Source organism: Bufo bufo, chromosome 4 (assembly GCF_905171765.1).
Source record: "Bufo bufo chromosome 4, aBufBuf1.1, whole genome shotgun sequence".
In the NCBI taxonomy this organism is placed as follows: Eukaryota; Metazoa; Chordata; class Amphibia; order Anura; family Bufonidae; genus Bufo; species Bufo bufo.
Window position 1 is genome coordinate 7,384,181 of NC_053392.1, and position 17,838 is coordinate 7,402,018.

Here is a 17,838-nt window from a genome sequence, read left to right on the forward strand (position 1 = left end):
GGAACAGGTTGAAAACTGTAGAGAGGAAGAACTCTATAGGAATACAGATGACACAATCAAACAACTTTGCAGGGAGAGAGCCTTATTACTCAGGCAACTTCCAATGGGGAAATAACCCGGGGCTGCAGCCATTAGCTGGTGACATATTAGAGCACACACTGGCACTAGGAATGTGCCCCCTAAGAAACACTAGCAAACTAGGGGCAGGATGGACAGTGGCCAGGAGAGGGGAGATGCTAGCGGGCACGTACTGCCAGCATCACACACTGGATGTGGAAAGCTTGGTGCACGGAGCAGAAGATTTTCTTATGTGCTTGAGGTCAGGGTTCAAGTCAACGTCTTCCACACCAAACTCACCTATGTCTTTATGGAGCTTGCTTTGTGCATTAGAGCACAGTCATGCGGAAGATTAAAGAGCCTTCCCCAAACTGTTCCCACAAAGCTGGAAACATACAATTGTCCACAATGTCTTGTCTGCCGAAGTATTAAGATTTCCATTCAAAGGCACTAAGAGGCCGACCCCTAGAAAACCACACATAGCATTATCCCTCCTCCACCAGCTAGCACAATGCAGTCCAGCAACATTCACCTAGAACTGATCTAGACTCGTTACTGTGGTTCCTTCCAATTGGAATATCTAGGAGGGACAAAATGTAGGGAACTGATCTGTGGCATTATATTACAGGAATGTAGTGAGCTCTTTAGAACAAGCTATTTTTTCACAAATGTGTGTAACGGCAGACTGCATGGCTAGAGGCTGGATGTTATACACTGTGGTAATGGTAGACTGCATGGCTAGAGGCTGGATGTTATACACTGTGGTAATGGTAGACTGCATGGCTAGAGGCTGGATGTTATACACTGTGGTAATGGTAGACTGCATGGCTAGAGGCTGGATGTTATACACTGTGGTAATGGTAGACTGCATGGCTAGAGGCTGGATGTTATACACTGTGGTAATGGTAGACTGCATGGCTAGAGGCTGGATGATATACACCTGTGGTAATGGCAGACTGCATGGCTAGAGGCTGGATGTTATACATCTGTGGTAATGGTAGACTGCATGGCCAGTGGCTGGATGTTATACACTGTAGTAATGGTAGACTGCACGGCTAGAGGCTGGATGTTATACATCTGTGGTAATGGTAGACTGCATGGCCAGTGGGTGGATGTTATACACTGTAGTAATGGTAGACTGCACGGCTAGAGGCTGGATGTTATACATCTGTGGTAATGGTAGACTGCATGGCCAGTGGGTGGATGTTATACACTGTAGTAATGGTAGACTGCATGGCTAGAGGCTGGATGTTATACACCTGTGGTAATGGTAGACTGCATGGCTAAAGGCACGATGTTATACACCTGTGGTAATGGCAGACTGCATGGCTAGAGGCTGGATGATATACACTGTGGTAATGGCAGACTGCATGGCTAGAGGCTGGATGTTATACACCTGTGGTAATGGCAGACTGCATGGCTAGAGGCTGGATGTTATACATCTGTGGTAATGGTAGACTGCATGGACAGTGGGTGGATGTTATACACTGTAGTAATGGTAGACTGCATGGCTAGAGGCTGGATGTTATACACTGTGGTAATGGTAGACTGCATGTAGTCTACCATCAGTGATGGCCAGTTCGCCCGCGAACACATGCGGGCTGCCATCTTAAATTACAAGTCCTGCGATGCACAGGTAAGTCCTTACCTGTGCCTGCGCCACGAGCCGGTCTGAAACAAATGAGGTCACCGGGAGCAGGCAGTTCCGAGAACAGACAGATGAAGGCCCCCGGCGGCTGTTCTCTGAACTGCCTGCTCCCGGTGACCACATTTGTTTCAGACCGGCTCGTGGCGCAGGCACAGGTAAGGATTTACCTGTGCAACGCCGGACTTGAGAGTTAAGATGGCAGCCCGCATGTGTTCGCGGGCGAACACGGCGAACTGGCCATCACTGATGGTAGACTGCATGGCCAGTGGATGGATCTTATACACTGTGGTAATAGTAGACTGCATGGCTAGGGGGTGGATGTTATACATCTGTGGTAATGGTAGACTGCATGGCTAGGGGGTGGATGTTATACACCTGTGGTAACGGGACTGAAGGAAAAATCTGCATTCAGTTAAAATAAGATGTGGCCCTATACTTCTCTCCACGTTTCAGTTTTTGTTACTAATAGGTCATCCAGACACGGACTGTTGGAACGTTCAAAAAATGGCCCCATCTCCATCATCATGTACATTAATATTCTGGAAGTGGTTATTATCCCAAGGGCAGAGCTTGGAATTGAAAGCGATTCAGTTATCCCTTTATATACACTGCCGTCCTCACATAACTGGGATATAGAAATATCTTGACAATCCAGGGATGTCATGTAACCTCCTTCCTGAAGCAGATGTGAACTATGAATAGGGGGAGTGGTGAAGGTTTTCCCATAAGGGAATCCTGCCCCGTGTTCTAATGTTCTCAGCACCCAGGGATTGGAGGAAACCCCCCCTTCCCCCCAGGATCTCTGACGTCATTGTTCTGACTGGTCAGAATTGTCGGAATTGTTCTTTCCACTTTTGTTGTACTTTTATTTTTCAGTTTTCCTTTATTTCCTATGAAATCTATCTGACCTTGTGTATTAATACAAGGGATATTTCCTTCTAATCTTACGGGAAACATTTCTTAGAATCAGACGGTTTCCATCAACAATTCCCTGTGAAATGGAGCGTTACTCATTTTCATTGTAGAGCTCACATCCCCCGACCAGGATGTAAGCCATGAAGCTCTCCTGAAGCCGTGGTCCTCCTGTGAGCCTTACAGAGGCTGCTGCGCCGTCAGAAAGGTTGTCAACGGCTTATAGTAACGGAAGGAAAATAACCTATATACACAGTGGAGTCCCATTATTCTAAATAGCAGCTAATCTACAGAGTGACCGCCATGAGAAGCACAGACAGCAGCTAGATGGGCTGCGAGTGACTCAAGATCCTCATAGGATATCATAGGTATCTGAAGCCAAACTGACTGCAGTGCATCCCACAGCTGCTGGAGGTACATGGGGAAGGACCCACAGACTGAACACAACCATCGAGGTCGTCCCACAGATGCTCAATTGGGTTCAAGTCTGGGAAATGAGGTGGCCAGGGTAGTACTTGGAAGTCTTGGTCCTGCTTTTCTAACCAATGTCGGACATTTCTAGCCATGTGACATCGCATTGTCTTGCTGGAAGATTCCATCTGCCCTAAGAAAGACAATCAGCGTGTATGGGTGTACATGACCGGAAAGGATGGATTCATACGCAAATCAGTGGAGAGCCTTCCACATGGATGAGTGGCCCAAAGAATGCCAGGAAAGTCCAATTTTGATACTGCAGCAAAAATTGTAACCTTTGTTAGCACAGATCCAGTGACCGTCCGTCTGCTTCGATGCACCATAAACAGTAGGGTTTGACGAACTGTTCATTTTGGTGGTGAGCTGCTCCTCTGTAGTGTTTTAGTCTGCCCTGGATCCTCTTCACTGGCAAAGTTCACCTCTCACATCAATGGCATGTGGTGCTCCGCAGTTTCCACGCTGATTATTCACAATATACGTTCACCACAGCAGCACGAGAACAGTTCACACTGCACAGTGTCAGGATTACCACCACCAATGGCCTGAAAGGCAGTAATCATGCCTACCACACAAATTATATACCCACCAAAAAAGCTCATGAGCTACGGACTGCTGATGTCGACAGTAGGAATAAGGCAGAATAATGGGACTCCTCGGTGTAATATTCATGGGGAGCATTATCTTCTAACAATGATTCCAGAGCCACCGTTTCATAGATCTGGGCCTGGACAAGTTAGGCTGCAACTAGGGCTGGGGGATTTTGCAAAAAAAAAATAATAATAATAATCATCTCTGTATATATATTTTTTTGGCGATAACTTGATTCTCCGTCGAGTCTTCAGGACACCATTTCGGCATACATAAACCGGACTGATTAGCTTGTATTATATTTTTGGCATGCTAAGCTTAGTATGAATGTAGAGTTGCAGGTGTCACCTACAATACAAGCTTACTATGAAGGGTGGGCAGATTGGTGCATAGTCACCCAGGTCACCAGCAGAACATTGCAGGGCAATATACCTAAATACATGCTCCGAGCTCCAGATCTTCATGTCTTCCTTTCTGTGCACTGTGGGAGGAATAGGAGGTATCAATGCAGCATAAAGGTTTCTCATCAGTGGTGATGGTGTCCTAACCCTGTATATGAGCAAACTGCACGACTGCATGGATGACAGCGAGTCAGACAGCGGCCACTCATACGGCTTCTGTGTAACTACCTACATGCCATTGGAGTTAAGTGTCTGGCATCCGAGTTATTTCTGATGTCGGCCGTTACAGTGGGAACGTGACTACGGTCACAGCTGGGATCCTACAATGATCCGGAGCGCTGTATCAGTGCAACATGTGCAGATTAATGGCGTGGGCGGCAGAGAAACAAAAGACACGGACATGTGCTGCTACAATGCAAAGAAAGAAATTCAATATGACAATTATAAAAAAATCTATATTGTTAAGCTTGAAAAGGGTGAATTAACTGAATTATTTTGACTAATCGCCCAGCCCTAGTTTCACTAAACGCCCTTCTAAGGCAGAAATCCAGCCTTTTATCCATGGGGTGTTTTAAAGAACTCAGAGGGCAGAAGCCGTTCCTGGACAATTTCACCATAATCCACATCTACTTCAGGACCATCATCTTCATCAAACGGGAGTCTACGCCTCATAGTTTTAGGAACCTACCTTTGCGGTGCTCTCCATTCACGTGTAGAATGTAAATGTTTATGTGCTGAAAATACACATTTTTCTTTCCCTTTCTTTCAGACCAGTGAACATTTCATCATGCATGGTCCTCTGAAATTCCACATCCTGAATATCCATAGTCAGACGTACAGCCTCTAACGATTCATTAGCATCTTCAGAGGAAATAAAGATCTTTTATATTCTGAGTCATCATTAGATAAATCAGTCATAAAGATATACCAGACAAATCTGAATCAGACTCAGAAGAGGAGTAGGTGGTGGAAGAGGAGGAGGTATCAGGCATGTGGATGGTATGTGGTATCAGGGGTCAGGTATGTGGACGGAATCAGTGTAGATGAGGAAGCTTCCACCACAGCAGAGCGAGTCTGGTGAGTCCCTGGTGAACTAGGTCCTTCACTTCATCTTGTAAAGAAGGACCTTCCTCTAAGACAATGTCCTCCTCACATTTTTTTGTAATTTACGAGAACAGATCCGGCATTTAGGAGAACGAGGCTCCTGCTCTGACCTAGACGCACTGGACGCATCCTTATCACTAATCTTTCACCCAGCGAAAAGGAAAGAAACCTGCAGAAAACGGCCGATTAATCCAGGAGTCCTCTGTATACCCCAGTGCTGCACATACACCACACTCACTGCCGGCCACTTACACCAGGCTTCACACATCACAGCAAACCGGATGTCCACAGCCCAGAGTCAAGGTAGAAATAACCCTCCCATCACTGTCTGACAGCGTCTGTCACCTTCACACTGGAGCCAGAATCTCCAGCCGATCACAGCTGCACCAACATCAGAAGGGGCATCGAGTGGGTGCCAAGCCTCCAGACCCTGCTGACGTCACCCCCCCGGAGCAGAGAATCTCAGGAAGTGGAGGAGAAGGCTGGAGGATCTTCACCTCCACTGGTGCAAGGAAAAAAGGTCTGCGGCAGGCTCCATTACACAAACCCAAGGGCCCAAAGTAAGCCTGAATGACTGCACCTGCTGCCATGTGAAGATGATGTCCACTCCCCACCTGGAAGGACAGGAAGACACCGAAGAGAAGATGCTTTACCCTCACTGTCCCTGCCTGGTGGGAGAAGGATCATCTCATGGTCAGGAGCCATCCTGGAGGGGGAAGAGGAAAATGTAAAATGGTCTTTGCTTCAATCTCGTTCTGGTCAGACTCTGGGGAGACTTCAGCTCCATCTACCTGATGGATCTCTTCGAACTTCTCCTCTGAACAGTCCTGGGAATACAGAGGACGGGGACATCTCTCGGGGGGATTTCCTTCTATGAGTCCATCTGTAGGAAACACAAAGGGACAGGAGAGATTATTACATGTGATGATGAGGTGATGGGAGTAGTATCCAGGTGACCCATGACAGCCCTCCTCCTTACCCTGCTGATCGCCCCATAAATCCATCTCTTCTTCTTCATCATCTTTAACCTCAATCTTAATAACATTTAGATCTTCATCCTAAAGAAGAGAAATGTAAAATGATCTTTGGTTCAATCCCTTTCTGGTCAGATCCTGGGGAGACTTCAGCTCCATCTACCTGATGGTTCTCTGGGAGCTTCTCCTCTGGACAGTCCTGGGAATACAGAGGACGGGGACATCTCTTGGGGGGACTTCTCCTCCTGGAGTCAGAACCTATAGGAGATAACACACAGACTGAATACAATACTGAGCGCCACAAACAGGAGGAGGAACTCTGCTGTCAGACGCCATTTAAGCCGCCATCTTTGTAAATACTCTTGTGGATCCTGAAAAGCGGTAGAGGAGAGCGGGTGTATTATGGTGGAGTTCACCCCGCTGCCCTCTGAGAGTCTGGATGATTGGAGTGTGGCAGTCAGCAGCCTGGAAGTCTGTGGGCAGCCGGCAGCAGTTTATGAGCCGCAGATTCACCGGACATAGTTTCCAGGAGTATTTCTGACCCTTCAGTTTTCTGCTTAAAATGGAAAAAAAAGACAAAAAATCCCTAGAAAGTGTGACTCCCATAAAGGGATGAGAGCACCCCCTGATATCAGGACTGAACACCCATAAAGGGATGAGAGCACCCCCTGATATCAGGACTGAACACCCATAAAGGGATGAGAGCGCCCCCTGATATCAGGACTGAACACCCATAAAGGGAGGAGAGCGCCCCCCTGATATCAGGGCTGAACCCCCATAGAGGGATGAGAGCGCCCCCCAATATCAGGGCTGAACCCCCATAGAGGGATGAGAGCGCCCCCCGATATCAGGGCTGAACCCCCATAGAGGGATGAGAGCGCCCCCCCAATATCAGGGCTGAACCCCCATAGAGGGATGAGAGCACCCCCCGATATCAGGACTGAACCCCCATAGAGGGATGAGAGCACCCCCCCAATATCAGGGCTGAACCCCAATAGAGGGATGAGAGCACCCCCGAATATCCACTGGCCTCAGAGATGTACAGCCCAAGACTGCTGAACAATGACTGTCACATGCAGGACATGTCACCTCTGCAGCGCTAACATGGAGGACACGTCACCTCCGCAGCGCTAACATCGAGGACACGTCACCTCCGGAGCGGACAGACGGAGGATGCGTCACCTCCACAGCGCTCACATGGAGGACACGTCACCTCCGCAGCGCTAACATCGAGGACACGTCACCTCCGGAGCGGACAGACGGAGGACACGTCACCTCCACAGCGGTCACATGGAGGACACATCACTTCCACAGCAGTTACATGACGTACATGGACATGTCTCCTTGGCTGTGGTCACATGCAGTATACAGACTCGTCTCAACCAATAAGTTATTTGGTAGGTTTCCTAAAGCCGAAAATCCTGCTGCTTGAGACCAAGGATGCTCCTAGGTTCATGATCATAACACCATAACTTACTTACTATAAAACATGAATTACGACATGGCCGCCTCGGAGGTATATTTTTTAGGTCTAGGATATATGAGTTTGCTGGATCATGAGTGTCATCAGCATCTCTATGTCACCTGGGAGGTCAGTGAGGTTTCAGCACCTCTTACACTGATGATCAGATAGCTCGGCTTTCTGTGTGCAGGTGAATTGTCCCCTCCTTAGGGTCTATTCACACGTCCGTAATTTGGGTCCACATTCGTTCCGCAATTTGCGGACCCATTCACTTTCAATGGGGCTGGAACGGATGCAAATCCACATTTCCTGGATCCGCATCCGTTTTTTCGGGATCCGCATCCGTTTTTTCGGGATCCGCAATTTCGTTCCTGGAAAAAATAGAACATGTCCTATTCTTGTCCGCAATTGCGGACCAGAAAAGGCATTTTCTATTAAAGTGTCTGTGATGTGCGGATCCGCAAAACACTTACGGACGTGTGAATGGACCCTAAGTGCGCATCCTGGATATCTGGAAATGTAATTAGCACATCTTTATACAGAATTACACAATGCGCCTGGAATCCTACAGGATACAGCACAATTCATAATGCGATTTAAAGGGGGTTGTTCAATTTCAAGAAACCCCCCCCCCCCCCCATGTGCCGGGCCCATCACCGGTAATATACTTACCCCGCTCCCGGCACCGCTCCTGGTCCCCGCTGCTGCCTCTCTCTGCACACAGATGAAAACATCCGGTGTCGGGGGGGAGCAGCCAATGGCAGGCGGGGACGGGCCTCCCTAGCGTCGGGCGCGTGTTTTCATCCGTGTGCAGGGAGAAGCAGCAGTGGCGATGCGGGGACCAGGAGCGGCGCCGGGAGCGGGGCAAGTATAATACCGGTGAGTGGCCTGGCATAAACCATCGGCATTGAAACGTTCATTTCCCGTCTTATGGTGGATGGTGAAGTGGTACTGCTGCAAGCCTTAGCTCCACCACAGTAGACGGCCACCAGCACCCTGGTTTACCAGCTCAGAGGTCAGGGGTGGGTCAATATTGTGAAATTCTGCCCATGGAGTATATTTGCAGTTTCTGCATGGCCCATACAATAGCCAGGTACTTCTCTATGGTGGCATAGGCCATCAACCTTGGAAGGTTTCATGCACAAGCAAATAATTAGGTGTTCGTCCCCACTTGAATTCACCTGACTGAACGGCACCAGCACCATAGGCGTCTGCACCATAAACCTTCAGGTAAAATCTGGGGCTGATAAAACTGGAGAACTGCCAAGGGTAGCTTCTTCTAAGTAGCGCTCACAGTCTGCAGTCCAAGCGGCCATCTGCGGCAGCTATTTCTTGGTTAGGTGTCTTAGCGGTGTTCCTAGGGAGCTATAGTAAACTACACATATCTCCTGTTCACTCCATGCCTAAGAAATACAGGCTCCAGTGTACCTATCTTCCGGTCTGTGACTTTTTTACTTCCTATCCGGCATGATCATCTGCTCCACTGCAGCCAATGACTGGATTCAGTGGTGACATATCCACAAGAGACACATCAACGCTGAAGCCAGTCATTGGTTGCAGCAGAGCAGATGATCATGCCCATGCAGGGGAGGTAGTAAACAACATTTACCGCAACATGGACACTCAGGAATGGGAGCGCAAAACAGAAGCTGCCGGTACTAGCAAGTACAAAACTTTCCACAGCAGAGGCAAGCTGCAGGCTCCTGTTCAAGGTTACCTATTCCCGGACAACACCTTTAATGCTTTCCTCCAGTTCTGTTTAAAAGTTCTGAAATGCCTGCAGACATGCCCAGTGGTGAACTCCCTCTTCTGCTCTTCACTGGTTTTCACCATAGAGCATGTGCAGCACTGTTTCAAGCATTGAAAATAAAGGCCTTGGAGTAGAATGAAGATCTCACATATAAGGGAGAGGAGAGGTGAGAACTGATTAACTATCATCTCTAGAACACCCTGCTTATCACTGTTTACAATATAACGACAGGAGAGAACAAAGGAGAGGTGAGAACTGATTGTCTATCATTACTAGAACAACCTGCTAATGACTGTTCAGAATATAAGGACAGGAGAGAACTGATTATCTATCATCACTAGAACACCCTGCTTATCATAGCCTATAGTATAGGACAACAACTGGAACCCATGAATATGTACTGAAACCCATACAGGACACAGTACAAACAACAAACACAGAATCCAGCACACCAATAACTGCCTGGACTATAATAACTGCAAGAACACAGGAGAGGTAAGGACTGATTATCTATCATCACTAGAACACCCTGCTTATCACCGTTTATAGTATAAGGACAAGGGAGAACACAAAAGAGGTGAGAACTGATTATCTATCATCACTAGAACACTCTGCTTATCACTGTGTATAGTACAAGGACAGGAGAGAACACAGGAGAGGTGAGGACTGATTATCATCACTTAAACACCCTGCTTATCACTGAGTATAGTATAAGGACAGCAGAGAACACAGGAGAGGTAAGAACTGATTATCTATCATTAATAGAACACCCTGCTTATCACTATATATAGTATAGGGACAGGAGAGAACACAAGAGAGATGAGAACTGATTGTCACTAGAACACCCTGCTTATCACTGTATATAGTACAAGGACAGGAGAGAACACAGGAGAGGTGAGGACTGATTATCTATCACCACTAGAACACCCTGCGTATCACTGTGTATAGTACAAGGACAGGAGAGAACACAGGAGAGGTGAGGACTGATTATCTATCACTAGAACACCCTGCCTATCACTGTATATAGTATAAGGACAGGAGAGAACACAAGAGAGGCGAGGACTGATTATCTATCACTAGAACACCCTGCTTATCACTGTGTATAGTATAAGGACAGGAGAGAACACAGGAGAGGTGAGAACTGATTATCTATCATCACTAGAACATCCTGCTTATCACTGTGTATAGTATAAGGACAGGAGAGAACACAGGAGAGGCGAGGACTGATTATCTCTCACTAGAACAATTAACCCTTACAGAGAATTATATTTATTGATAACTTTACATAAATGACGGACAAACATCAATCACTCCGGTAGGAATACCACCATCTAAGGCTAGCCACTGATGGGTGGGGGGAGGGGGGGGGGGGAATATCCCTAAACTCACACCCTAATCTGCACCTTAGCCCAGGGACGGCCCATAATGGTGGGGACTCCCTGTCCTCGAACCTCGGCTAGCACCTCCTAATAAACCCTCGGAAAATGACGACGGCTAGGGTACTGGCCTGGTGGTGGACTACCGAACGGACATACAGACATACATAACAAAGGGATGAACTATGTATACAACCCTAATGATACTGGTGATGATCAGAAGGTACAAAGTGCATCAAGAAATCAAAAAACACACCCTATTACGAAAGTGTGATACATACACTAATTATAGCGAGAAAAACCCCAACGTGTTTCCCCCACGGTGTGGGATCTTCAGGGGGTGGATAAAGACAAATAATCAAATCAATATTAAAGATGGCGGAGAACCATAGTATAATGCGAGCTCCGCGAGTTACGGTGTAACTCCGTATACTAGATAGTTAGGACCCACAGATAATAGTGAGAGGAGGAGAGAGGCCGTCCAATCCTGCGACCCAAGAATAAGAAGATATTTACTTACATACAGTCATAAGTACAGGGGAGCCTCTGTGGAGGAAGAACATAGACAATTGTATACTGATAGTCATTATCTGCAGATTAAAAATAGCCGTCACCAATTAACACCTTGATTACATACTTGACTCACGCTGTCAGCGGAGTGCCAGTCATCAATCTGAATCAAATATGGTGAACAGATATGACACGGGGTGCTGGAGTGGCACAATAGGGCACAAACACATTATCCAGTAATTCAAGCGCCGGGCCAGATCAATGAGTTGTAACCGAGAACAGCTAGTGCCGGCAGTATATACAGTTACAAACAGAGGCCACCACAGAGGCTTGTTGTTAGAGGAGGAGAAACAGCTTTTTGATCATACCTCCAAGAAACTGCAAGAACAAATAAAGGCCGCCCTTAAACTCAAGGAAGACCCTGAGTTCGCGAGACGCGAGTCGTCCCTACGAACCTCTGTCGAAAGATTCCAGGGGTTAATTAAGAAACGCAAACACAGACAGTTTACCAGGGACTTGTGTGAGTTTAGGGGAAATCGAGCATATACACTGGGACAGGTACCAATAGTTGGTTCAGAGCTTTCCTCCTCGGAAATTTATTCGTCTGATACGGACTCGTTCCCCAAGACATACGGGGGACCATCCAATCAAGGTCGTTTTGGACCTAGGCGACGAGGAAAGAAGGGATGGCCACGTGGCGGAGGCTACAGGGGCAGAGGACGGGTGACACGAGGATCTGGCTATCAAAATGCCTCCTCCTCCTCACCTCCCTCTGGCTCCTTTTCAACATCTTGCCACAACAACAGCCCTCTTTTTTAGAGAAGAGTGTGATCCCATACCAGCTTCGGGATCGTGGCAGGATAGACAAGGGGCAATAACCGACCTCCAGATTGTCAATCTGTCCTCAAGAGCCCTTGGGGCGGAGGAGGTGGGGGTCCTTAAGAGGGGACTGTCGTTCGTGCCCACTACGAACTTCAGCCTCTTTACCTGGACGAAGGACCTCCACCTCTTTTGCAGAAGACTTAAGATCCCTCAAATTCACGGTCCTGGAATTGGTACCCCCTTCTCCCCGTGGGGGTGACTGGGATAGGAGGATCCTACAGAAGGAGAGTGAGTGGATCCATAGGTTCCGTTCCCAGTCCCCCCAGGGTTTAAATGAAAGACTAACCTTGTCGTGCTTCCTCTGATCTTTCTGGCCTAGCTTATCCTCTTCCCCCACCTCTCCATTATCCTTTCTACTAGGCCACCATGCCCCCTCGGCTGGATGTCCCTGGCCACTGCCCCCCCCCCCCCCTTCCTTCCCCATCCCCTCCTCCCTTCCCCCCCCCTTTCCCTAGCTTGTGAGGCCATCAGTAACTTAATTGTCCGTATAACTTAGCCAGGTGCGCGAAGCACCTTAATTGTTAAATTATTTTGTACAGTGAACATAAACTGGTTCACTGAAATTGTGAATGCCCATTCCTGATCGTGATTGGGCACCAATATCGTTGTTCATTTTTTGACGGTCTGCCCTTCACCATCATCCTCACCTTTTATCTCCTCCCTGTCCTACCCTATCCTGTGCGTGCTCAGCCGTTTGGGATAGGACATATGTGGGCAGTTATTTAATTTTATTTAATTTAGCCTCCTTCGCTCATGTAAGTCACTGCCTCCCTGCCAAAGGTACCCACTGTGCCCCGCGTGGGGCTCCGAGGCTGTTGTTGAGTTCTGCGGTCCATAGACCGGATGGGTGTTGCGTCCCAACTGCCGGAAGTGACGTAATGCGCTCCACAGCCCTATTGTGCCACTCCAGCACCCCGTGTCATATCTGTTCACCATATTTGATTCAGATTGATGACTGGCACTCCGCTGACAGAGTGAGTCAAGTATGTAATCAAGGTGTTAATTGGTGACGGCTATTTTTAATCTGCAGATAATGACTATCAGTATACAATTGTCTATGCTCTTCTTCCCCAGAGGCTCCCCTGTACTTATGACTGTATGTAAGTAAATATCTTCTTATTCTTGGGTCGCAGGATTGGACGGCCTCTCTCCTCCTCTCACTATTATCTGTGGGTCCTAACTATCTAGTATACTGAGTTACACCGGTGTATCAAAATCGGTATTTTACACCCGCTTTGCGGAGCTCGCATTATACTATGGTTCTCCGCCATCTTTAATATTGATTTGATTATTTGTCTTTATCCACCCCCTGAAGATCCCACACCGTGGGGGAAACGCGTTGGGGTCTTTATCGCTATAATTAGTGTATGTATCACACTTTCGTAATAGGGTGTGTTTTTAGATTTCTTGATGCACTTTGTACCTTCTGATCATCACCAGTATCATTAGGGTTGTATACATAGTTCATCCCTTTGTTATGTATGTCTGTATGTCCGTTCGGTAGTCCACCACCAGGCCAGTACCCTAGCCGTCGTCATTTTCCGAGGGTTTATTAGGAGGTGCTAGCCGAGGTTCGAGGACAGGGAGTCCCCACCATTATGGGCCGTCCCTGGGCTAAGGTGCAGATTAGGGTGTGAGTTTAGGGATATTTCCCCCCCCACCCATCAGTGGCTAGCCTTAGATGGTGGTATTCCTACCGGAGTGATTGATGTTTGTCCGTCATTTATGTAAAGTTATCAATAAATATAATTCTCTGTAAGGGTTAATATTTCTGCTGGAATTAGTACTTCTTCATTTTCTTGACCCATTATAATCCTATACCGCTACCTGCTGGAATTAAATCTATCACTAGAACACGCTGCTTATCACTGTGTATAGTATAAGGACAGGAGAGAACACAGGAGAGGTAAGAACTGATTATCTATCATCACTAGAACACTCTGCTTATCACTGTGTATAGTATAAGGACAGGATAGAACACAGGAGAGGTGAGGACTGATTATCTATCACTAGAACACCCTGCTTATCACTGTATATAGTATAAGGACAGGAGAGAACACAGGAGAGGTGAGAACTGATTATCTATCATCACTAGAACACCCTGCTTATCACTGTGTATAGTATAAGGACAGGAGAGAACACAGGAGAGGTGAGAACTGATTATCTATCATCACTAGAACACCCTGCTTATCACTGTGTATAGTATAAGGACAGGAGAGAACACAGGAGAGGTGAGGACTGATTATCTATTATCACTAGAACACCCTGCTTATCACTGTGTATAGTATAAGGACAGGAGAGAACACAGGAGAGGTGAGGACTGATTATCATCACTAGAACACCCTGCTTATCACTGTGTATAGTATAAGGACAGGAGAGAACACAGGAGAGGTGAGGACTGATTATCTATTATCACTAAAACACCCTGCTTATCACAGTATATAGTATAAGGACAGGAGAGAACACAGGAGAGGTGAGGACTGATTATCTATTATCACTAGAACACCCTGCTTATCACTGTGTATAGTATAAGGAAAGGAGAGAACACAGGAGAGGTGAGAACTGATTATCTATCATCACTAGAACACCCTGCCTATCACTGTGTATAGTATAAGGACAGGAGAGAACACAGGAGAGGTGAGAACTGATTATCATCACTAGAACACTCTGCTTATCACTGTGTATAGTATAAGGACAGGAGAGAACACAGGAGAGGTAGGAACTAGGGATCGACCGATATTGATTTTTTAGGGCCGATACCGATACCGATAATTTGTGAACTTTCAGGCCGATAGCCGATAATTTATACCGATATTCTGGGAATTTTCATTTTTGAGAAAAAAAAAAATTCATACACAAATCTGCTGAAAATTAATATGTTTATTGTTAATGTGTATTTTGGTTTATTGTTAATGTGTATTTTTTTTTTTATAAATCTTTTTCATTTATACTTAATATTTTTGTATTTTTTTTTTTTTACTAACTTTTAGCCCCCTTAGGGACTAGAACCCTTGTCCTATTCCCCCTGATAGATTTCTATCAGGGTGAATAGGATCTCACACTGTCCCTGCTGCTCTGTGCTTTGTGCACACAGCAGCATGGAGCTTATCATGGCAGCCAGGGCTTCAATAGCGTCCTGGCTGCCATGGTAACCGATCGGAGCCCCAGGCTTACACTGCTGGGGCTCCGATCGGAGGAGCAGGGGAGAGGGGATCCTGTGGCCACTGCCACCAATGAGTAATACTGGGTGGGGGGGGAGGGGCGCACTGCGCCACCAATGTTTTTACTATTGGCCGGCATTAGGGTGGGGGGCGCACTGCGCCACCAATGATTAATACTGGGGGGCTCGGGGGGGGCGCACTGCGCCACCAATGAAGAGGAGTCTTTCATTCATTCATATACAGGAGGCGGGAGCTGGCTGCAGAATCACATAGCCGGCTCCCGACCTCTATGAGCGGTGGCTGCGATCCGCGGCACCTGAGGAGTTAACTACCGCGGACCGCAGCTGCCGTTCATAGAGGTCGGGAGCCGGCTATGTGATTCTGCAGCCAGCTCCCGCCTCCTGTATATGAATGAATGAAAGGCTTATCTTCATTGGTGGCGCAGCGGCCACAGCCCCTCCCCTCCTCTTGTCTCCTCTTCTGCTATTGGCGGCAGCAGCAGCATCACAGGGGGAGGAGACACTGCTTCCTTCTCCCCTGTGCTGCGGAGGGAACACAGAGCGCTGAGAGCAGCGCGTTCTGTGTTCCCAATACGTTATCGGTATATCGGCAAAATAGATGCCGATACCGATAACGTTCAAAATCCTCAATATCGGCCGATAATATCGGCCAAACCGATAATCGGTCGATCCCTAGTAGGAACTGATTATCTATCATCACTAGAACACCCTGCTTATCACTGTTTATAGTATAAGGACAGGAGAGAACACAGGAGAGGTGAGAACTGATTATCTATCATCACTAGAACACTCTGCTTATCACAGTTTATAGTATAAGGACAGGAGAGAACACAGGAGAGGTGAGAACTGATTATCTATCATCACTAGAACACCCTGCTTATCACTGTTTATAGTATAAGGACAGGAGAGAACACAGGAGAGGCGAGAACTGATTATCTATCATCACTAGAACACCCTGCTTATCACTGTGTATAGTACAAGGACAGGAGAGAACACGGGAGAGGTGAGAACTGATTATCTATCACAAGAACACCCTGCTCATCACTATTTTTGATAAATAGGATCCTTATGGTGGATTTACACTGCACAATTGTGGTGCCAATAATAGGGAATGTACATTACTGCGCATGCTCATTCCCTATAAAAAGGCCACATAAAAGTGGTGGTCGATGAAGTGATGAACAAGTAAAACGTTTATTCCTCTGGTGAGCTCACCTTTCATGCAGCACATTAAATCATCATTTCTGGGCCGGAAGACTGTGCTGTGTGAACAGTGATCTGACCCCCCCCCCCCCCCCCCCGAAATAATGACTGTATGAGGATGAGCGATGGCTGTAGCCAGGACTGCAACTCTTTATCTCCACTGACAAGCAGGCAATTATCTGGATTCTTCCTGATAATTGCCTGTTCGGTCTGGGCATGTAAAAGCACCTTTAGATGGACAGAACATGACAGACAGTAATGACTAACACGTCTAAACCGTTATAAATTACATGAATGTTATTACATTATTTACACAATGTTTGGAGTCAGATTTGGTACTTTTTTAGCGACTCCACCCAAAGCTAGCCTCGAATCCGACTCCAGAGCCCTGCTGTGAACTACACATATCTCCTGTCCACTCCACGTGCGAGACCTACAGAGAAGTCTGTGTACACCTGTCCATGTGGAATACGTGTTCATTCACTACACAGAACACGGCCCTGGACATAAAGCACTGTTCACACTGCGCCTTCAGTGGAAAAGGAAAATGTAAATCAAGAGACAAATGTGAATCCAAAAACCCGATTCACGTCACTGAAAAGTCTCCACCTGACACCGATACCACTGCCTGTGCCCAGAGCTCGTTGGGGCTGAATTTAACTTTATATGCAGACTCCGCCCTCTGAACTGGGGGCGACCAGACTCCGCCCTCTGAACTGGGGGCGACCAGACTCCGCCCTCTGTACTGGGGGCGACCAGACTCCGCCCTCTGTACTGGGGGCGACCAGACTCCGCCCTCTGTACTGGGGGCGACCAGACTCCGCCCTCTGAACTGGGGGCGACCAGACTCCGCCCTCTGAACTGGGGGCGACCAGACTCCGCCCTCTGTACTGGGGGCGACCAGACTCCGCCCTCTGTACTGGGGGCGACCAGACTCCGCCCTCTGTACTGGGGGCGACCAGACTCCGCCCTCTGAACTGGGGGCGACCAGACTCCGCCCTCTGAACTGGGGGCGACCAGACTCCGCCCTCTGAACTGGGGGCGACCAGACTCCGCCCTCTGAACTGGGGGCGACCAGACTCCGCCCTCTGTACTGGGGGCGACCAGACTCCGCCCTCTGTACTGGGGGCGACCAGACTCCGCCCTCTGTACTGGGGGCGACCAGACTCCGCCCTCTGAACTGGGGGCGACCAGACTCCGCCCTCTGAACTGGGGGCGACCAGACTCCGCCCTCTGAACTGGGGGCGACCAGACTCCGCCCTCTGAACTGGGGGCGACAAGACTCCGCCCTCTGAACTGGGGGCGACCAGACTCCG

At 47.8% G+C, this 17,838-nt stretch overlaps 2 protein-coding genes across 2 annotated transcripts in view; both read left to right on the top strand.

Annotated features, from left to right (window-relative positions):
• The window catches only part of LOC120998324 (aspartic and glutamic acid-rich protein-like), a 2,513,920-nt gene that overhangs the window by 809,485 nt on the left and 1,686,597 nt on the right, over positions 1–17,838 (top strand). The window lies entirely within an intron of this gene.
• LOC120998330 (zinc finger protein OZF-like) overlaps positions 1–17,838 on the top strand; it is a 354,466-nt gene that overhangs the window by 155,901 nt on the left and 180,727 nt on the right. The gene's annotated exons all lie outside the window — the stretch shown is intronic.